We start from the raw sequence: 23,513 nt of genomic DNA on the forward strand, positions 1-23,513 counted from the left end.
GAGTGAATAGCAAAGCTATTAGCTTCTTTTTGTTGGTGCAGAAGTCCACATATCCTTCACTGGCATTTTGGAGGTCACATAGTGACATTGGGTCTGAATTTAGAAGTTTCAGATTTCTTTTCCCTGGGAACAGAGCTTTGTCACCCACGAGTAGAATCTCTTATTCAGATCTTCCTCTGTGTGCTGGGATGCAGGCGGGCTCTGCATCTCCCCAGACAGTGTGAGCACGGGATTTATTCATGTGATGCTTGATGTTAAATTGTAATGCATATTCCATTTCAGGATAGACTTACCTTTCTTGTTCTACCCCCTTCTGAAGCTGCCTGCTCTGTGCTTGGCACTGTGCTAGGAGCTGAGGATGCAGGATCTAAGCACAGTTCTCTCTCAGCCCAGAACACACAGCGCAGCCTGGTGAGTGTGTTAGGAGAGAGATGAGGTTTCAGGGGTTCAGCTTGTACAGAGCACTAGCCCTAGCTGGGGTTGGGTGATGGTCACAGATCTGGCTTACAGAAGAAGGTGACATGAGATGAGTTTCTAAGAATGAATAAAGGTAGAGGCAAATGAAGAAGGGGTGATGGTGAATGGTGGGTGGTGAAGAAACTCCCACATATACACAAGGAACCACATATATGAGGAGTCCAGAACTAAACTGCATGGCATGTTTGAGGTACTGCAAATACTAATTTTATCCTGAAGATTTTGGGGAGTGACCAAAAGATCTTTTTCAGTAAGGGAATGACACCAATTTTAGGGTCATTGTCTAAATGTTGGGAGTGGTTTATCCAGTTCTGTTGTCAACTTGGCCCTTCTACGTGTTGGATTTCACTGTAATGGTTACCGTGGGAACTTGAGGCTCCTTATTTCTGGCTGCTGGGCCTGGGATGATTATGGCACTAGTACTTGTAGGGGGTCTACTTTTGGCGAATAAAAGGAAAAAATCATGATTTCTTGTATCTCTGTACTTTTAAGCTACGTCAATTAAAAAAAGAACTTAAGCAGTTTTATTGCATGGATTTAGAGCTGAATGACAAATGTTGAGCACAGGTGTCTGTATGGTATGTAAATAGGGCAGTAGTGTGTTCACGCCCCAACTGTGATACAGGCCTGGGATGGTTAGTCTCAGACACAATGTCAGGTTGGCAGGTCTGAGGGTGTAAACCCGTATAAATATGTATGTCTTTAGCATTGCATGCAAATGCTACTTCAATTCCATACAAATATAGAGAGAAAAATCTCAGTTAACTGAAATTTCTGCAATGAAAGGTGTTGTGATAAACTTATTTGTTATGTTATAATAAAGGTTAAGCCTAAACTGTTGTTGATCTTATTGACAACGTTTCCAAAAGTTAGATGACAAACTGGGATGCAGCTAACCTTGACTCCAAAACGTAGCTGCCTCTTGCCTACTAAACAGCCAGAGATCATGGACATCCATCTGCACGGATCACTGTGCAGTGCATACTCATGGTCCAAGAGATGACCCAGGGTCCCTTTTATCTTCAGGACACTGTCTGGCAATAATCTTTTTTTGGCAACTTATGAGAATGCTTGTTTGAGATTATTTACCTTTAACTCCTCAAGTCAGAATGCAAGGGAACAAAATCCTAGTAGTTGAGTAGTTTTGAATGATTTAGTTTTATGTGTGTAAGGAATTGAGGACTGGATCCTAGTTAAAAGCAAAGGAAGTTAGTTTTGAATTGAAGCAAGATAAGTGGGTAAGAAATGAGAAATAACTTCCTACAGTATGTGGATTACATGATAAAGTCCTGAGGTTCTTTTGACTTTTCAAACGACCTATTTCAGCAGAGCATTCGATCTCAATCATTATTGCTGCTTTTCTCTACATCTCCAATGGGAGTGATACTATTTGATGCTTGTTTTAAGTTGAGAGGATCAATGAAAGCATGATGGAAAGGCCCTTTGTGTGATGCATAGGGAAGGCCATGTCAAATAAAAATATGAGATCGAACTCTCTCAATGGGGAGGGGTACACGGAGGGATGATTGGCTTTTATTTTGGATTTCTACAATTTTATTAAAATGTGATTGAGAAATCAGGGAAAACAGTGTAGTGTGGCTTGGGAGAGTCAGGGAAATGTGTGTGCCCTGATGTAGGGGAGGGAAAGCCAAGTGTACCTCATTGGGCTGCTCTGCATGTGGCAGATGCTCTCTTAAATCCCTCCAGATCATGCTGGGAAAGCCAAGTGGTGGTAATTGTTGCTGAGGATCGCGAAATGTTATACTTTGAAATGCGGATTCATATCAGGCAAAAGGGGTATGTTTTATGAAAAGTTTAGTTTTCTTCTTACTTATGGTTTTGTTCTTTTAAGGAATATTTGTGATGAATTGATGTTTATGGCCCTGAAAAAGAGTCAACCAAACCTTATTCATAAGGGGGGAGAATGTTCAAGTCTGTTGAACAGTGTTGGATTACAAGGTCATTTTGAAGGACAGATTAGGCAATCATTAGAACAGGCAGAAATTAAGCCATAATGAATGGTAATCCTAAAGAAAATTAAAACACAGAAAACACTGCATTATTTATTTGGATTCAATGGGACTGTGCCAAGGAGGAGGCAGCTGGCTTTCTGCTTTTTAGAATGTTTGTAGACTGGAGAGGAAGCTGTCAGTCAGGTTTAAGCTCTCACATAACTCTGGCTCTTAGGCAAGATCTAACTGTAAAGTCAAGTGGGGAATAGACTCTGTTAACTACGTGACTCAGGACAGAAGCCGCATGGGCCACGGTGACAAGTAGACCTGAGCTCGGCTTCTGCCCGTACCAGTTTCATCATCACCATCCACCTGCTGGGGTTCTTTCCTCAGCAGACTTCTTTGGGCCTTGAGAGCTGATTTTACAGGCAGACGAGACCTGGGTTCAAATGCCAGCATCTCCTTTTATCACCTCTGTTGCTCTATGAAATAGAGTAATAAAGAATTTCTGCTTCATTCACTTCATTGTATCTAAATTTCCACCCCTGTAAAATGGAAATAAAAAAATACTTTCTGGATTATTATGAGAATTAAATATTAGCTCTTATAATGTCATTAAATCACTTGGCATAGTGCTCAATAACTGATAATTTTGTTAATATTGTGGAATAAGCTGAAAATTGAGACAAGATCTTGGCATGACAATGTTTTAAAGAGTGACTTCATTTTGTGTTTCTAGAAATAGTGGCAGCATTTCCAATCTTCAAATTTATTACCATTTATAACAATCTATTTATTTAGACATCCTAGAAGTAACATTATTTTGATTACTGTCACTCCTAGTTTTATATAGAACATCTTCATTAAACAAGGTTGCAACATTTTCCTGGGAGCTAATGTCCATTGTAGAATTTTCACTGATGAAAGTAGAAGTCGGTCCTTTTAATGAGAATAAGCATACTGACTTAATGATTCTCATGTAGTCAAGGTGAAAAAAATTCTTCTCATTAATGCAGCTTGGCACAACATGTATTATTCTAAGTTCACAAATGAATTGTTTCCCAATTTAGGCTCAGGATCCTAAGATTTTTAGACAATTCTCTAATGATGTTTTGCTTTCTCACAAGCATTGTGATAAATATCAGGGTTATTTAAATGCCAGCTTTTAATAGGATGGAGAAAATGGATGGAGGCTGGAGGAGAACCTATATTCTGCTGGAATTCTGTATTTTAACTTAAAAGGGTAGAAGCTAATATTTAAATTCTGCTTCTGCTTCATTAAAAGGCACAGATTCAGTATTTGATCTGAAGGAGATCTGTCAGTGTCCATGGCGATATCCAGGCGGTGTAGATATTTTAAGGCACATCACCTGGGTGGGCTTGCTCCCTGGGGGTGCCCCCAGTTCCGTTAGCTGTGTACTTCATGCAGTACGTAGCGACTTCAATAAAGAGATGCTGATAATCATCTCCATATTAGTATTACTTGTCCGCTCTCAGTGGCCATTTGTCATGTTTAGCACAGTCTTGGCAGATTCAAAATTTCCGTCATTTTTCATCCAGAAACGAATTCATTTTGTGATCTTTGCTAGAGATACCCATGTAGTGTATTACACAAAATCCGCGTCTGAGGGGGGATAGTAGATGCTTCCTCGGGTTGACTTTTATAGCACTTACTGCCTTGTGTCGAAGGACTGATTTAGTCTTCCTTCTCCCCAGCCAGACTGTGGTATCTTGAGCTCAGAGAATATTTTTAACTTCAGCACCAGACATGGTGCCTGGCATATATTAGCATCGAATACATGTTTTAATGAGTAAATAAAATTGTGTGGCACTTCGTTTCACCGATGCCAGAGTGTCAGTTTATTTCCAGATTCCTTTCCCCTCAGACTCTTAGGAGCCCCTGACCTATCTTGCCACACTGCTAGATCTCTCCTCCCATTTGGTGGCAATTTCCTGGCAGAGGTGTCTTGCAATGTCTTAAAAATTTGTCCGTTAAGGAAATAATATGTATGTTGTATGTGCTATGGTTGTGCCGTTTATGAGTCAGAATAGGTTAACTGCTGAAGTAAACAGTTCTCAGATCTGAGCACAAGAAAGGTTTATTTGTCTCTCACATAATAGGACAATGCCTGTTGGTAGCAGAGATGGGAAGTTTAAGGGCTCTGCTCCAGGCAGTCATTCAGTGATCTAGGCTCTTTCTCTCTGGCGTCTCTGCTATGTTCTGGGCCTTGGCGTTCTCCACTGGATGAGCCACATCTGACATGCAGTCGGTCAGAGAGAGGAACCACAGTGGATCATGAGAGGTTTTAGGGCCTGGGTCTGGAAGCTGTGTACATCACACTCATTCATATTCCTCAGGCCAGAATTCAGTCGTGTGGCCTTGCTTGACTAGAGGGGGCTCAGAATGTAGAGTAGTGATGTGCCAAGGAGGAAGACAAAAAGTGAGTATTGGTGGCCGTGGTCAGTCCCTGCCATCTACCCTTTTATCAAAAGTGTACCCTTCTGTGCAAGGGAGAAATAGTTCCCAACGATTTGTGTGTCCTCTCAGCCTCTAAGATGCTTGTCACGTTCTCATAAGAGCTGAATTTGAATTTCAGGGAGAAGTAGGCACTCTCTGTAGTAGAAGGAATACTTTGGCTTGAGAACTCTTTTTCCCTCTCCTTTGTTTTGATTGTAGACCTCTCTCTTAAGTCTGGCTCCATCACAGCTGAGACTGATGTCCAGTCTAAAGTGGGCAATGAGTCCTTGCAATGACATGCTAAAGAGGGTACAAAAAGTTCAAGTGTAAAATGTGGGTTGATTTTTCTTCAAAGTTAATGAAAAATATTTTTAAGTCAATCTGTACTGTCACAGAAAGTACAGAAGTTAAAAAAAAGTGAAACTTATAATGTACCCAGCCGGCCATGCACTGAACTGAGAAGCTCCCTGTGGTCACAGGGAAATTACTTCCTAAACACCTGTCTCCCAAGATAAGAACTTTACCCTATGCCCATTGGAAAACTGGAGCTGGATGGCGGACAGGAGCCAACTGCCAATTGTCAGTTGTGTTGTATCCAAATTTAGTAAACGTTGGGGCTTTACTGTATTTTCTTTTGTAATTTTTAAAACTTTACCCTTACCTGCTACTCCTGAGAATGAATCAGACATGTAATGATATACAGGCAAGTTTTGAGGATGTCTTTTGAAAATTACTTTTGAGTCATATTCTTTGTGAAAAAGCTAGTTTTTGAGGTGACTTAAAAAATCAGCACTTTCTTTTGGAGTCATAGGTAACAATTTATAAATTTACTCTAAAAAAGATCTTAATAAATTTTCAGACTAGGAGAAATGCGTGCAAATAGTGAATTATGCATAATCTAAAGGCTTCAAAAAGTTTGTGGAACTTCCCAGTTTCTGTCTACAGAATGGTAAACACATTGAGAGAATCTGGCCTGTTTCAATGGACTGTACATTTTTTTCTGTCGTGCAAACTTGTGCGTGTATTTTATGAAGTGTTAATACGGTTAGTATCTAATGTTCCTAATTTATGCAATTGGATATTTCATAAATGAGTTTTCTGCATGCAGGCATTTGTAGACATTAATATTTATGCAAGTATTCAAATCACTGCGAGGGCATCTGTCTGAGAATGTGATAAAAATATGCATATGCATGAACATTTGTACCAGGGGACGAGTCCCCAAAGTTGGTGACTGCTGAAGTTACAGTTTTCAACTTTTGTGCTTTTCGCAAAATTTCCTTGACTAGAAAAGGGATGCAGAGAAATAGCACAAGCACGGATATTGACAAATAAAATGATTTTATTTAACTGTGTTGAATAGGTGTGAATGACAAGTCTTTATTGGCAATATGAGTTTTAGAAAACGGAGTGTTTTAGAATATGTAGCAGTTTTCACAAAGTGCATTTATTCTGGTATATTGCCAATACAAAGAACATACGGTTAGTAATGAAATAATTTTTGTCAGAAATATTTCATTTCTTTACTACTTCTTGATTTATTTTAGCTTGATTTTTACTCCTAGAAATAATTAACTTAGTACGGGGCTTCCTTTGCTGCTTTTCAGGATGCGTATAAGAATGTAAAGGATGATGGAATGGGACATGGGGTTGGGTAGGAAGGAAGGTTCTGGTTTCAAGTGCTTCATGGTCACTGTTGATACGCTTGCCCATGTCATCTCAGATGCTTCTGGCTTCTGGAATCTTTTCCAGGCTGGAAAGCCTGCGTGTCTGGGGCCAGCTTCCTTCAGCAAGCTCAGGAGCCTCCCGTAGGAGACCTGGACATTTTTGGGGCCCCACCGTGGAGCATAGGGGTTGAGAGGCCTCCCTGCTTGGTGACCTACTGACCCCCCACCTGCATCTTTGTTAGTCTAGAGGAAGATCTCTCTTTGATCTCTTTATACTTCTGATCCTGCTTTGTCTATTTATTAGGCTCAACGGGCAAAGTGTTTCTCTTCATTTATAAACTTAGTTGGTAAATTTCCAGTCCCCCATGTTAACAGTTCATGATAGGACAAGAATAAACAGAGTAGATTCTGAAATACCAGTTTTTCAGTTAAAAGATCTGTGAAAGATTCCTTTTTTTGCATTCCATTGCTGAGGAATTTAAAATCTCTCGGTTGTTTGGAAGGGATGGGGAATTAGGGTGTGTTTTGTCATGCTCAAGCAGCATCTTCCCAGTGAAATTTTGGTTAGCTGATTTTAAGGCGAAATGCCAGGGAATTAATTTTTTTTCTTATAGGAAAGGAAAGGTTGAGAAAATTATGAATGATTTAGGTGTGAATTTGAAAGAAACCCATCGCTCAGAGTTATACTGTCCTTTCTCAAAGCCCACATAGTACTTATTTTCCATGATTAACTGAGATGAAGGTGCAGGTTTTCGTCTTCTGCATTTCATGTGTGGAAGGCAAGACTCTCACTATTTATGTGACAGAGATGGCTGGTTAAAATGTCCTAGATCTTTAATGGTCATGGTGTACTGCCTGCTTTGAGTGTTTTCCAGTTACGTCTTTCTAGGCAGGCCAGTGGTGTCCAGATTGGGGCCTGGGTCACATATGCTTCTGTGTGTTGGAGGAGGCTCAGAACCATTGCAAGGAGGATTTTTGTCTTTCTTGTTGGTATTTACTTGGTCCACCTCTAAGCAGAGGCCATTTGTTTAGGCTCAAGGCAGAATGGGTATCAAGCGTAGAAATTTTGCAGTAGGAAGGAGTTTGGTATGTCGTTGGCCTGGAAAGAAGTCTAGATTGGGCAATGGAGGAAGTGGTATAGGATGCAGGACGAGAGACTAGGCAGGGCCCTGGTAAGAGTTGGGATTTTACTGTTACTACAATGGGAGCCACTGAAAGTTTTAAAGAAGGGATGTAACACGATGTGATTTACATTTTCAAAAAGATTTCCTTGGCTGATGTGTAGAAAAAAATGGATTACATGGGACCAAGAATGAACACAGGGAAGAATTCTGGAGGCAGGGAAGATATGGTGGTTTGCACTAAGCTGATGGCAATAGAAATGGAGAAAGAGGACAATTTCAAGTTTTATTTTGGAGGTAGGGCTTCTTCAGCTTCATGCTAGAGAATGAAGTCTTGAGAACGAGGCAGCAGAGAAAACAAAGATGTTTCCTAAATTTTGGTTCTAGCACATGGGTGAATGGTGTGGCCATTTAACTTAGTTGAGGAAGACTAGAGAAGCAAGAAATGGGAGGTAAAAATTCTGTTTGGTTGGATATGGACATCCAAGTGAAGGTGGCCAAGAAGCTGCTCTGTCTACAACATGAAGCTCAGGGGAGAGAGCAGGGAAGGAGGTATGAATGTGAGAGAGTCATCAGCGCCTAGGTGGTGTTTTCAGCCCTGAAATTAGCTGAGGTCACCTAGGGTGAAAAGAGAGATGAGAAGAGGGGCCAGGACTAAGCTCTAAGCTCTCCAGCCTTTAGAGATCTAATAGAAGAGAAGGAATGAGTGAAGGTGGGTCTAGTGAGATGAATTATGTGAATTCATACCTGGTGAATTAAGGTAAATTAGGAAACAGACACCAAAGAGGCAAGCATTTTTAAAAAGGACAGGGGTCAACTGGCAAATGCTGCTGAGGGGTCCAATAAGGAGAGGACATTGAGATGCTCATTAACTTTGGCACCATCAAGGGAGTAGCTGACCTTGGCAGGAGTGGTTTCAGTGGAGTGGTAGGGAGGGAGGTCAGGTTGGAGTCGGAGCTGATGAATTGGAAATAGCGAAGAGATGTAACTTGTTCAAGAATGAGTTACCTCTGAAGGGCAGCAAAGAAGGGGTTGAAGGTGGAGGTAAATTTAAGATGAAAAGATTTTTGTGGTTGTATTTATCATTTCATTTGTTTGTTTATTTCGTATGGGAACTATAAAGCATATTTGAATGAACACTGATGGAACTGATCCAGTAGTGAGGAGAAATTGGTGATGCAGGAGAGAGGGCTAAGAACAGGAGGAGGGAGGTGGGGATGGAATCCAAAGCACAAGCGTAGGGGTTGGCTTTTGATAGGATCCAGGAGTATTTTTTCCATTGCACCAGGAGGGAAAGCAGGAAGTATTTATTTAGTTACAGGTGGGTTTGTGGTTGGTGGCAGGAAGGCGGGAGAGTCACAATGGCTTGCTCCCACTTTCTAGAGATCTGCAATGTGGGCTCTGCCTTCTCTGCTTTGCTGCTGCCTTTCTCTCATTTCCTTTTTCTTAGTGCTTAAGAATTGGTTCTGCACAACTCCAGTCTCAACTCAGTCACACGTCCTGTAAACATCCAAGTCCTCCTGTGGGTGTCTGTAAGCAAGGGTATAGCTGGGTTCAGAGTGATCCTCAGAGTTTTTCTGTTAACTGAACGCTGAGCTGTCTATTACGGTAGCCATGGATGGCCACTGAGTACTTGAAATGTGGCTAGCACAACTGAAGAATTGAACATTTAATTTTATTTAATTCAAGCTTAAAAACTGGTACTTGATCCAGTTATTGGAAAACGTTTACTGTGTTTGAGACAACGTATATATGTAATCTGCTTTTTCAACGACACCAAGTATCTCTGATAAAATTTAGCATCTGGATTGAGATGCGCTGTGAGTATAAATTATACCCTGATTTTGAAGATTTAGCTAAAAAAAATGTAAACTTTCTTGTTAATAATTTTATACTGACCACATGTTGAAATGATAATAATTTGGATATGTTGAGTTAGACTGTATTGTTAAATTAATTTCACTAGATTTTTAAAAATTTTCTTTTAAAAAGTAGCTACTAGAAAAATTAAAATTAATGTTTGACTCACGTCATATTTCTATTGGGTGGCATTGTCTTAGAGGCATATTTTAGGTATATCTATTTTACGTAGCTACTTGGTCATGCCTATCTAGGAGCAATCCATGTCACCACAAGGAGCAGTGACAGTTTAGGAAACGTGGCCTCAGAGGGTTGATGCTACTTGTGTGTGGATTCAGGCTGCAAAACTGGGATTTGAACCCTGGCTCTCTGGCTGCCTGCAGGCTGTGCCCCGGACCATGCGCCACATGGAAGTCATTTTGTGCATTCTCTCACTGGAGTTATTCTGTGTTTACACTGGCAAATGATATTTACATGGACACTTAAAGGACAAAATTTGGTTTTTAACTGAAGCAGTTGAAATGACGACTCTCAGAGGATGGTTTTAATGTACTGTTAGTGACTTTGCTTTGATTTGACTGAGGATACACAGTTTATAGTTAGCCCTCTCCCTGTCCTTGAACTCAAGGGCTAACAGTCAACTCTTTCATGTTTCTTGTTTATACGAACGATGACCACCGTCTGCTCTGTGTTCTGGATCTGCTATCACCGAGGGCTGGTATGCACTTAGTCCATTATTCCATTTTTGATGAAATTCTCCTTTTGTCTTGAGATTGTTAAGCTTGCATTAGGAATCCTTGGGAAGAAAAGACGTATTTATTTTTTATGAGAATAATTTAAAGTTAATATAAATTTTAAAGGGTTACACTGAAGTTTATGATCTACCACAGTGTTCTCTGGGCATCTGGAGGTCATTGCATCCCAAACAATTCATTATCCCTTTCTTTTCTTCTTCTTCGTTCCCTATCTTCTTTAGCGTCATCACCAGACATCTAGTCGCCAAAGTCGGAAACCTCAGTCATCTTCAACTCCTGCTCTCTCATTGCCCCAGCGTCTGGTCATCAGTTGTGTTAAAGTGACTCTCCAAGTCTTTCTGCTCTCTTCCCTTCTTTCTACCCACTGCCACTGCCTGGTTCAGACCTTCCACATCTCTCCCTTTTCTTCTTGCTTCCATTCACTTGTGATTGTTTACTCATTTATCTTTCCCACTCATCTGTGGTCTCTTTCTGGAGAGGGGCCTCTGTCTCTTTTGTCTTTGAGATTTTAGGTCTTAGCTGAGAGCTTGTGCTGTTGACAGGAATATGCATAGGTTGTGTTTCTGTCTTCATATGCATTCTTTTCTTCCTCATTCCTGAATACTGTTAGCAAAGCTTACTCAGCGTAACTCTTCAGCTGGAAGCATAGTAGGCAGCAGTGCAGCAGGCCCTTGCAGAATGCAAGGTCACACGCTGTACCCGTGTACCTGCTTGGCTCACATGGATCCAACGAAAATTCCTCCTTGGCTGCTCCAGCTAATGAGAGACAGGTTTCTTTCCTGGAGACTAAGTCGTACTGTAATATGTGCCCGAAGAACAGAATAGAATAGAAATCCCTAGAATGTGATATCTAATACTCAATAACCTTTGGGACAAACTGTGGATAATTTCCATATAGATGTGTAGGCAGCATTAGGCTTTCTGTTTTCGAGCCAAAGCTTGCAATAGGAAACTTAGAAAAAGAAAGAGTAACGAGGGACTCTAAAAGAAGCAGAATTTCATATAATCAAATCACAAGTTTGTTTAAGTCCTCTTTGAAAAACTGGTCAAGTTTCATAAGGATAGCAAAAGAGTCCTATTAATATAAATTATGCCTAAGGCTCCATGTTACCATGTTACTTCAGCAATTACTTTGGATCTCTCTCCAAACAGGATATAATTTCAGAAATGAGTCTGTATCCATCCTGCCCGTGGTGAAAAGGGAGCAGTTATTTCTGTCTGTAATGTAGCAACAAGATGCCAGTAGCTACCCAGGCAACTTTCTGTGCGTCTGATGCAGAGATATTGGTATTTTTATACGGCATATTGGATTTCATAAGCTGTAGAAGGGAAGTTCAGTTAAACAAAATGTTCCTTCCTGCTCTTTCTCAGTTTACTCATGGCAAGTCTCAGAATGGTGGGTACTTGTGTTACAAATACCCGTTTATAAATGACCCATTCCTACAGACAGCTGCCCCCCAACCCCGAGTCCCCCTACTGAATAAGAGTATTGTGAAAAAGCTCAGAACTTTTGAAGAGTAATTGGACTTATAGCTGGAGAAAAAGAAGAAACTGCCAAAAATATCATCAGTTAGAGGAAGCTCTCTCTGCCTGGATCCTCTGACGTGAGTCAGTGGTCAATATGGGGGCCAGCCCTGTGGCCTGTTGGTTAAGTTCAGTGTGCTCTTTGGCAGCTGGCGTTCAGTTCCCGGGTGTGGACCTACACGACTCGTTGGCGGCCATGCTGTGGTGGCAGCTCACATGCAAAATAGAGGAAGACTGGCATGGATGTTAGCTCAGGGCAAATCTTCCTCAGAAAAAAAAGAAGTCAATATGGTTGACCCTCAACTCAGATTTCTGTGCTCCTGACAGCTTCTATTCTGCCTTATTTTGTTTTTACAATTTTGTTGTTCTTCCTGGAATTCCAGTAATTGGATTCAACTTATTTAACAAACATCTCCTTTTCTAAGTGTGAGAGTTAAGGACTTGTCAGTAATTCATATAATAATTAGTGTGAATCAGAATGCTTTACTCAAATTAGGGTCAGGGAGGTCAGCCACTCTGAAAGAAGGTAAGTATGTCTGGGGGAGAGAGGAAGCTGGTGCTTCGGAGGGTGGACACTGTGGGAAAGGGGCTGGAGCAGAACCGGTCAGTAGAGAAGGCAAAGGGCTTGGAGCAGCTCTTCATTACAGGCAGGGAAACCTTGGGGTGTGGGATACTGGGTTGTAAGAGGGGAAAGATAAACTTCTGCTCTTTCAGAATGTTCCTGGGAGCCATCCAAATATTGATACAAATCGTACATCCATATGATGGAATATTCTGCAGCCATTCAAGAAACAAGGTAGATTTATGGTTAAAAAGAAAGTGCAAAACAGGCTGGACCGTATGCTGCCATTGCCATACATAAATTTGAAAGGTTATATATGCACATACGTGTGTGTTTGCACGAGTATATGCAGAGAGTGTTTCTGGAAGAAATGTAATGAACAGTAATTTTGGCTGCCTCTGGGAGAGGAGCCTGGGGACTTTTTGTTTTTGCAATTTTTTTGGTACGGTTTGAATTTCTATCTACATTTTTAAAATGTTCGTAAAAAGAACTAGTTAAAAGTCTTCTAAGATTACTTTTACCTTTATTGGGAGAGTTGGCGTGGGGTGGGGGGAGAGGAAGAGGGAAGGGAGGAAATAGGGAGGGGACAGATAATCTCTTTGTCTTTCTTTCTTCTGAGTCACAGAGCTGGGGGCTCTAGTAGCCCAGGACTTCTCTGGCTATATCATCTCTGCCGGATTATGGTTAAGTAAGCTCTTCTGGGCTGACCTGGAACTGAACTACTATTTATAATCTCTTTCTGTGGGGAGCACTCAACAGTGTTCCAGAGAGCATAGTAAACTAAATTGCCTCCACCCCTTCTCTCTCAATTTCATGTGTGTTACTTTAGACTCATTTCAGGAGGCTCTGTTCATCCACATTCTCACTCTTCTCATCAGAAATGACAGAAACACCCTATGTAGTTATGTGTTTGGATACCGCCTGGGTTTTTAGTTTGTTTTGTTTTTTTCCAACAAGATACCATGTTTTGCACTTTCTTTTCCAACTAGCTTATTAGTGTTTCTGAGCAAGGGTTGTCCCTTGTATTTGTTTGCGTGCGGAGTAGAGAGCTATAGGCGTTCAATAAATATGCATTGGATCAGCAGGTTAAGGTGTGGGTGCCTAAGCAGATTGGTCGCTGTAAGCTGTCACAGAGAAAACCTTCATGGCCTCAGAGACACTCTAGGAAGGACTTTAGCACAGGGCTTCTCAACATTGGCACTAGTGACGTCTTGGGCCAGATAATTCTTTGTTGTGGGCCACCGTCCTGTGCATTATAAGAGGTTTAGCAGCATCTGGTCGCTATCTACTAAACACCAATCTGACCTCCCGGGTGGAGCAATCAAAAATGTCTCTAGACGTTGCCAAATGTCCCCATTTGGGGGAAAATTTCCCTAGTTGACAAACTGTGCTTTGGAGTGATACTGGATTTGCTAGTCAGTGTCCAAGAATTGTTCTCTGTTGAGAGAGAAGTCTTCATATGTTGGAGACCTAGAGGTGGGGGCACGGTAAAGCTTCTGAAACCTTACATAGTGCTTTTGTGCAGAATTAGAAAAGGCACCCCTCTGGGCAGATGAATCAGAAAAGGGCCGGAGAAGGAAGTCTGGGCTGGATCATCCTCCAGTTGTCCCCTCCTGTCATTCCTGCTTGGATTTTGGATATGAAGAGTTCCTACGGCCTGGAACTAAGTCCTGAAGTCTACCTGAGTCGGTAGATAACAGGTTCTTGGAGTCAGTACCCATGTGAAAGCATGAATGACAGACTTGACTGGCCCCAACATTAAATCAGCCGTGCTGTGGTCACTTCCCAATAGCATATCAAGAAACCACTTTCCCATTCGTCTGGATAGGAGGTAGATTATGCTTCGCAGAGGCCTTCATCTAACAGACGTTTATTGAGCGTCTACCATGGGCCGGGGGGAAAAATGCTCGTCTCACACCCCACCCTTATTTCTGTATGAATCGTTCTGTTTCTGTGCATTTGGTGTAATCATTTCATTTTACATTATTCAGAATCTTTCTTATTAGCACAAGGTCTTCTCCCCCCCCCCCCAACTTACTTGCTTTCTGAAGGACCAATTATAATTAAAAGGAAGAGGAAGAGCAATCAAAAAGATGGCTAGAATTTTCAGAATAATCCTTAGCTGCGTGTCAGTGCTCCATGGGTGCACACACGCTGGGCTGCATTCTGGAGGCCCCCCTCCACTGTTCTTATATTTATGAGTTATCCTATGATGCATGGGCGCATCAGCTGCCAAGGCAGTTTGCAGAATCTCCTTCCCTGGAGGTTTTTAAAAATAGAACTAAATACCCATCTGTCCAGAATGGTTTTGATGCAGTCCTGCTGATTAGAAGGAATAGGCTAGATTTTTTCTGTCAGGTTCCTTCCAGTCTTGAGTGCTCTTAAATGGATCACCCCACTTTTTGGTGGGGGGGAGAGAGGGATGTGAAGTGATGCTCTATGAATTTATTGCTGTATCACTGTACACATCCTGGGGAAGTAGAAGAAATTGTGTCTTTCTCATGGTTTTAATGTTTCTGAAGCACTTGGTGCCTTTGGAGCCTCACAACAACCCTGTGGGGTAGGTGGGGCCCTTCTTTGGGACCCTGTGGCACAGAGAGGTCAGCAAGGCACACAGAGGTTCAGTTACTGGCCCAGAGTCACAACCTGGGTGATGCAGAGTGGAGATGCTATTCCTGGCTCTTGTGTCTCCAGGCTCAGGCTCTTTTCTCTGGACTCTTGTGCTTCTTTGTGTTTGTGGGTTTTGCTCTCCATACAGTGTCTAGACATTTGATTTGGAGCCATAAAATTAAAAAAAAGAATTTTGGGGACCTACTTAGAAGACCATTGCCTACTCTAGTTTCCCTTCTAAAGAAGTGCATTTTCACATAAAACTGTAGTAAGGGTTATTGCTAACCTCAGATTCACACAGGTACACACATATACATTTATATTTGTATTTATATGTGTGTATGTGTGTTTGTGTGTATATATATGAACATAGTAATGTGTGTGTGTGAATTTGTCCTTTTTTTTTCCTAATTTCACCTTAGACCTGAAAAATTTGCCATAGATTCGCACCAGTCCATATTCTCAACAGTATAGATAAAATCTCAACATTTGGTTCCTCTATTAGAAAAAGGCATAAATTCACTTTCTTGGGTGATTATCTCAGACTGTTCATGAACATAGAATGAAAGTCTTTCTAATATTTTGATTACTTATTTTTATTGGGTTGTCATTACTTCTAGACATTTTCAGTAGACAGAGCTAGTAAATACATATTTTTTTAAGAAAGAGGAAAATACAGTGTTTTCAAAATAGCAATCTTATTATTACTAAATATGCTGAATACAGCATACCGAAATACTAGAAAGAATTCTTTTCTGTGTAGTTATGCTACTTAATTTGATGTACAGTTAGGTCCATTGATTTCATTTTTTTGAATTTTGGAGGTTGCTTTACTTTTGTCTTTTTGAGCTACTTATATTTTTTAATTATATAAAATGTTTACATGATTTTCCAAAATCAAAACTATGAAATGAAGTATTTGGGGAGATATCTCACTTTTAGCTCCATTTCTTCCTTCCTGTTTTGTCCCTTTGTTGATACAAGTTATTTTGTTTTTTCTTTTTTCTTAATTTTGGTCATCCTTCCTTAATTTCTTCTTGAATATGTAAGTTGATGTGTATATATAGCATATATTCTTCCCTTTCTCTTCCAAATGGTAACATTCAGTACACACTCTTCTGTACTTTGCTTTTTTTCTTTATTGATGTATCCTGGAAATCACTCCATAACAGTATATGGAGATCTGCCTTATGGAACTGACAGCTCCATTATGTGGCTGGTCTATAGTTTATTTAACCAGTCCCTTGTTGATGGACATTTGGGTTATTTCCAGTCCTTTGCAATTATTAGTGTTGTAATGAATAGTCTTGTACATATATCATCTCAAGTTTTTTACCAGTACTTTTGGGAATTGATTTTTATAAAGAGAACTGATAGATCCAAGAGCAAACGCATGTGTAATTTTGCTAGATATTGCCAAATTCACATCCATTGGGGTTGAACAATGTTGTGTTCCCAACGGTAACTCGTGAGAGCGCTGATTTCTTCACAGTCTCACAACAGAATATGTTGTAAGCTTTTGGAGTTTTTGCTAATTTGATAGGTAAAAAATGGGATCTTGTGTTGTTTTAATTTATGTATTTTTTATCGTTAGTCAAGTTGAGCACCTTCTCTTATGCTGAGGACCATTTGCGTTTCTTTTTTTCTGTGAACTGTGTGTTAATCCTTTGTCCCTATTGGCTTGTCGATCTTTTCCTTCTCAATTTTTAAAAGTTCCTTATATATTGGGGCTACTATTCCTTCATGATAGGTTGCAATTTTGTCCCCTCCTATCTTTGTTTTGCTTACCATGTTTTATTTTTATGTGTAAATTTTAGATTATTTTTCATTTTTATTTTTATGGAGTCATTCTTTTCCCATTGATTTTGGATTTTGAGTTAGGAATGGTTTCCTGCTCCCAGGTTATAAAGTAATTTCTTCCTGTTTTCGTGTTTTACATTTAGACCTCATTTGGAATTGATCGTGGTGTGAGGTATGAGGAGTGGCTCTAATTATATATTTTTCCCTTGTTCTAACATTATTTATTAAGGTGTCTTCCTTTTCCCCATTGGCTAGAATGCCCTTTATCATATGCACTTGGGTTTATCTCTGGACTGTTTATCCCATTCTATCTACTAATGCTCCAATAGCACACAGTTCTAATAACAGAGGCTTTATAGTATGTGTTAAAAATATTTTTAGACAAAAGTCATGGTGACATAATTCCTGGGTTTATAAAAACATAAAGTTTGAAATGGAAGCATTTTTAGAGATAACCCCTGAATGGGCTACTTTTTGGTCTTCCATTTTGCAAAGATGAGAAGAGCATGAAAAATTCCAGAGAGAATTGACCAAAATATTAACATATTTCTGGAATTTTTTTGTGCATTACCTTTTGCTTTCATATGGTCGTTAAGTGGAAACAATTTTGAGAGAATGACGATAATATTAAGCCTTTATTAAGAACTTACTTAAGGGTACTGATTAAGGTGCTCTAAGGACATTTTTTTAGTTAATCATCACAAAACCCATCTAAGGATACAGTCTTTATTATTTCACTGATGAGGGATGCTTGGCTCTGAAAAGTTAAATGACTTGCCCCATGTCCCCGAGCTGATAAACAACGGAACCTGAATCCTAATTTGTGTGTTCACTCCAACACCTAAGTTTTAACCACTCTGCTCACTGTATCCCATGTATATCATTTTGGATCCTATTATTTTATTAATATTTTAACAAATGTTCTTCCTTGTTTCCCCAGTGATCATATTAAATTTCATTTATAACATCACCTTTCTTTTAACACAATTAAATTGCTTATACCAGATTGTAGGAAGGGGGATTTAAAAATATTTTTTCTTATTTTTTTCCTTCAGATGTTATTCATATGATCTTGCCATCTACACAAAGAAGTATCTTGACAATAAAATAGAATAATTATGGAGAAGGCCAGTGTGAGACAGAAAAGCACATTGATTTTATCGACATGGTTGCTGCTCAAGCATTTTACATGATGTTCAGAAAGTCGATTTTCCTATGTTGACTGAACATCCTCCCTACAAGTTTGTTTATGGCAAAATTTGCATAACTACCTTGATTTTTGCAAGCCTTTTCCAGATCCAAATTGTCACGAGTTCCCAGTTAGAGGTGAGATGCATAGTGATGTGTGGCTGACGCATGAATAGTTGAAGCTTTATGTGCAATCAGAAATCAATAAAATTGACATTTCCTGAACTGCCTCAAATTGCAGCCTAGCTCAGCAAGGCACATTCCACCATTCACTTCAGTTTTGATACCAATAGACGTATCAGGAAGAAAGATGAAAACTTTATTGCCGTTATAGTTGTATTCTCTCAGAGAAATAGTGGACAGGACATTTGGAAGAGAGAAATGAATGAAATGTATCAGGCCAGTGTGAAATTACATTAGTGACTATTATAGAGGACGGTATTTTGCTGGAAGAATTGTAAGTGCAATTTTGTGTGTGTCTGTGTGCTGGGAGAGGACAAAATGGTAGACTTTGGATTCACAAGCCGATTTTTAACTTTGTAAAGAGTTTGTCCTCTTATCAACTCTGTGATAGGTACAGATGGAAACCTATGCTAAACCAGGTGTCTGGTTCCCGTCCGCAAGAGGTTTATAATTTAGCGCACTGAAAGCTCGTCTTTTTCACCGTGCGGTCCCTATCGATAAGTGAAAGTCTGAACTCGTTTCCCAGTATATTTTATATTTACTTATAAATTACATACAGATGCTACTGTAGATCCATGAAATAATGAAGTTTTCTTTCTTAAATTTTAAGGGTAAAAAAACTATCATCGACATTCTAGTGACTTTTCATGCACGTCAGCAGTGCAGGGTGAGTACACCTTGCTTCAGATGTCATGGATCCATCACTCTAGCGGTGGACTATAAAACAGTCTCTTGCCTTGAGGAGGTTCCATAGGGGACACATTTTATACCTAAACAAAGTTAGAAGCTTTTAATCAAGGGAGTATTTGAAAATTACATTGTATTTGCAAGTTAAAGCTACCCAAGAAAGCTTTCATAATAGAACCCTAGATATTCCTACATTTCAAAATTTTGATATTTTAAATTGATGGTTTGTTTCTATTTCCACCCCTCCCGCATTTGTAATTGTTCCGGTATAGTTGTATGTCAGGGTTGTGTAGACTAAGAAGTTAGGAACTCCAGAAGCAACAGTTCTCGCCTACAGTTCTAGAATTCTGACATTCAGCAATCTGTACTCATCTAACATTTAGTCAAACTGGATAACTGGTTAATCATCTTATGATTCATCATGTTCCACTTCTCACCTAGGAAATAAAAGGCTAGCTATTTCTGAAACAAGGGATGACTTAGTTAATAAAGATTTACCATAGAAAGACAGTCTTTTATGTCTTACTCTACTGTCTAACTAAGTGAGAAGGTTATAACATTTAGAGATGAGTTTTAACAATTACTTTTTCAATAGAATGTTCATTTACTATCTGGGTGTAAATATGTTCTGTTAGCTTGCAGATCTGATTTAAAACATCAGCCTTAAAAACTTCAAAGCCTGGTGCCTTGTATATTTAAATGTCTAAAAAGTATTGTTGGTGAAATATTATTGTAATGATAGGCTCATTTATTTCCATTCATTTAGATTCCTGCTCTATGCTATGATCAGACTTTTTATTATGAAAATATATAAAAAATAAATCTTGAGAGCTAGTGTCTTCAATGTATATTAAATTTATTAAAGTTGTCTTGATAATTTACGATCTCCATTTCTATTATTTTTACTTTCTCATACATTTCCTTTGTTTTGAACATCTGTCTGGTTGTGTAGTTACCTCTAGTTCAGAGTCTGATTAGATTATCATTAATTTCAGAACCCTCAAGAGGACATGATGTTAATAAATCTGGAAAACATAAATGAAATGGATTTTTAAAAGAAATATGTAGTCTACGAAAATCGACGTTAGAGGAATTATAAAAGCTGAGTAAAGCCATAATGAACTAAAACACTGAAAAATATTATGAAATATGTAATTAGCTTTGTAAAAGGCTCTTGTCTCTGATATTGTCTTAGGCATGTTTGTTTCCAAGGAATGGCTAAAGAAAAAAGGGATTTCTAGGAATGGTGTTGGGTAATCTCATAGGAAACTGTTCTAGTAAGTATGGCAGGACTTCATGGGAACTCTGAAGTTATTAGAAAGCAAATCTCTTTTACTAAGTCTTTTAGGGTTTGTACGGTTCTTTGTCTCTGCTTTTCTCTGAATACACAATTTCTTGGCCTGCTTATCAGCATGTGATTGAAAAATAGCCACCCACCTGGGTCAACCTGGCTTTATAGCTCCAGCACTTACCACATCTGATTATCTACAGCTAAATGTCTTGGTTCAAACTCATGAAACCAGTTCTTATTGGTCACTGAATGGTCAATGCACTTCCTCTCCCCAAGTGCAGTGTCTGCTCTGGGTCTAATGAGCTGTAGCTGGGTAGTCAGATCATGTTATTCACAGTCTGCTCATAAGAGCCTGAGACCTGAACATGGTCCACAATGGTAATTTATTGACATATCTGCTATGCTTATCAATAAGTCTGTGGTATTTTCAAGGAACAGCTATTTCAAAGGTATATAAATTGGCATAGAGCGCAAAAAAGGTAACAGCCTCAAAAGAAAACTCCAGTTCATGAACATAAATGGCTCTAGTCATGAACATAAATATGCGTTATCACCTACATATTATTATATAAACAAATGCTGTAAAATCATGTCCACTCAAAGAATAACCTACGAAACGCAAGTAGTACTTAACCCAAGAATGCAAGGATGGTTCAATATTAGGAAACCTATTAATATAATAAAACTGATATGCTGTTGATATTGATCAAAAATTCAGATTAAAAAAAAGCCATCTGGTGCTGAAAAAGCACTTGACAAAATTCAACAATTCTTAATAAAATATTTCAAACTTGGTTCGTTTTCTTTTTGTGATTTCCAGTAAACTGTGAAGATTTATCATTTTTATAACCAGACAAGAATATGTAAAAGGTTTTAAAAACCTCTTAGGGCAGATAATAAATTTTTTTGTATCCCAAGTTCCTAATTCATATAATGATGTCTCAATAAATATTTTTAATGAAACATTCCATTAAAATAAAGTAGTCTAGCTTTTAAGAATTGTTAAGAAGACAGAATAGAGAGAATTTTTCTTTGTCTTGGGGGAGACCTTGCTTCAGGAGTGTACCTTATCCTGTGTACAGCATGAATGATCAGCAGTGTCTTTTGGAGATAAATTGCTTTTCTTTAGGAGATGCATTTGAAAATTGTTCTGTCTTTACTTTCTCCACAATGTGCCTGTGGCTCTCTGAACTTGGACCCCTTTCCCTGAGCTGAGTCAGTGCCCTAATCCAACTACTGTGCATATCTAACTGATGGCTGATACTCTACCTAAACAATTCCATCTCAGATTCAACATGCCTGTGCCTGAGCCCATTTCTCTCTCTGTCCAAAGGATTCAAAATACCTAAGAACGACCTTTCTTCTCTCATTCTTCACATCTTGTCTGTTGCTCAGCCCACATCTTTAGTGTCTCCCAAATCTTTACCTTTAACAACTTTCATGACCCTGGTAAAGGTTTTTATTCCTTGCCTCACTATTTTGCAGAAGTCTTCTGATATCTTCTTTCCTTCCATTTTAGCATATCCTACCTATGTTGCAACTGGATTAATCTTTCTGTATTAGATTTATATTTCACTCCCCTGCTTAAAACTTTATGAAGCAACATTTTTGATAGAATTAGATGTAAAATTGTTGGCTTGATGTTTGAAGCTGTCTCCATCCTGCCTTTCATGTATTCCTTACTCCTCATTTTCCCCATGAACTTATTCCTCTTGGGGGCCATAGTATGGCCATTCTGTTGTCTTTGCTTGTGCTGTGTCTTCCCATCTCCCTTTTTTCAGTTGTGAAACACTGACTCATCATAAGGTGCAGGTTAAAGGCAATGTTCATGAAACTTTAGAGGCTCCCTGACATTTGTGATATCCTCCACCCTCTGGATCCTCATAGCATTCTGTAACTCTCTAATGACTTTAGTATATTCTCTAATTGTTTTGTCTCTACTCATAGATTATAAGCTCCTTGAGTACAAAAGGCTAGATTTTCTTGTTTTATATTTCTTGCAATGCCTAACATAGTGATTTATATGCAGTGGTTCAAATATTGATATTTTGAATCAAATACTGAATTATTTGAAAATAATATACACACGAGCAATATGCATTTGTGTTTCAAATGTATGTCAATGCCAGTTGATTTGCTGTTCTTGTACGCTGCAGTCTCCAAGCATTCCTTTGGGAGGTGGTAATATAATAGAAAATATAAAACAGAGCTAATATAAAATAAATTTGTGTTAGCCATCTAGTTTGTTTTTAAAAAGTGATTTTTTTCTCATTTGCATTCTTATTTTCAGAATAACTAAAATATTATTAGTGCGAGGAATAATACGAGTTATTATCGTAACCTTGAGAGAGAATGTTAATTAAATTGAGGGATAAGGAAAGGTAGTGCTTAGGATAACAATTTATTTCCCCATTTGTGATGACATGAAAACTTTATTTTTTTTATATTGAGTCAAACTGCCAAGAAATTCTTGCAACAGGTTGAATGCTGTGATAAATATCTGCTTTTTAGAGCTTTATACGGTGAGTGTCGTTGCTTGAAAAGCAAGCTTGAACTCCCCGTGAGATCATTGTAGAGATAAATGCTTAAAAGCTTTTCAAAGCTGTACTCTTAGTTCTATCAGAATTTAATTTCCCACTGATTGTGTTTATATCAACTTGGGAAGACATAGCCATGAATATACTCAGCATAGCTGTATCACAGACGATTCCCATGCCTTGGGAACACATCCTTGTTTTATGTGCATATGGAATCCACTTATACTTATATATATGTATCTTGACTTAAGTACTCTAGTTTTTGCATTAGCCCATGAAAATATCCTTGTAGTTGTTTAAAGACTGTGTCTTTATAATTTGGATGTATATGGGAACAGGCTTTATAAATGTCCTGTATTTTATTAGCCGTTCAGTCATACCTGGCTAGGTTCTGACCTGTAGTCAAAATGAAAAGATAGTTTTTAAAAGTAGATTTTAGCTGTATAATGTAGTGTTGGATGCACACCATGGGTGTATATGGGGAGGCAGTATATAAACATATAGGAGATCTTGGGTCCAGCCCTGTTGATATTGCTTTTAAGCAAATTACTGTACCTTTCTGAGCTTCAGTTTGGGGATCCTGACAGTATTGACTTTTCAGAGAGTTTATGAATATGCCATAGATATGGAAAGGACTTACCACAGTGTCTGTTATTCAACGTAAGTTGCTTCTATTCCTCTTTCACCAAAAACCAAAAGGTTATTTGATAAAAAAAATTGTTGATAGATAATATTTTTGTCTTTGAACTGTTCGTACCATGGTGATTAGTAGATAAGCAGATAAATTTGGTAATCAGGTAATCATAATCTTAGAACTAGAAAGTCTGGCCTAATTTTTGAC

General features: G+C 38.9%; 1 protein-coding gene across 9 annotated transcripts in view; it reads left to right on the forward strand.

The window, feature by feature from the left end:
* The window catches only part of NEBL (nebulette), a 334,151-nt gene that overhangs the window by 189,447 nt on the left and 121,191 nt on the right, over positions 1–23,513 (forward strand). The gene's annotated exons all lie outside the window — the stretch shown is intronic.

This window comes from Equus asinus, chromosome 29, assembly GCF_041296235.1.
Source record: "Equus asinus isolate D_3611 breed Donkey chromosome 29, EquAss-T2T_v2, whole genome shotgun sequence".
Classification (NCBI taxonomy): Eukaryota; Metazoa; Chordata; class Mammalia; order Perissodactyla; family Equidae; genus Equus; species Equus asinus.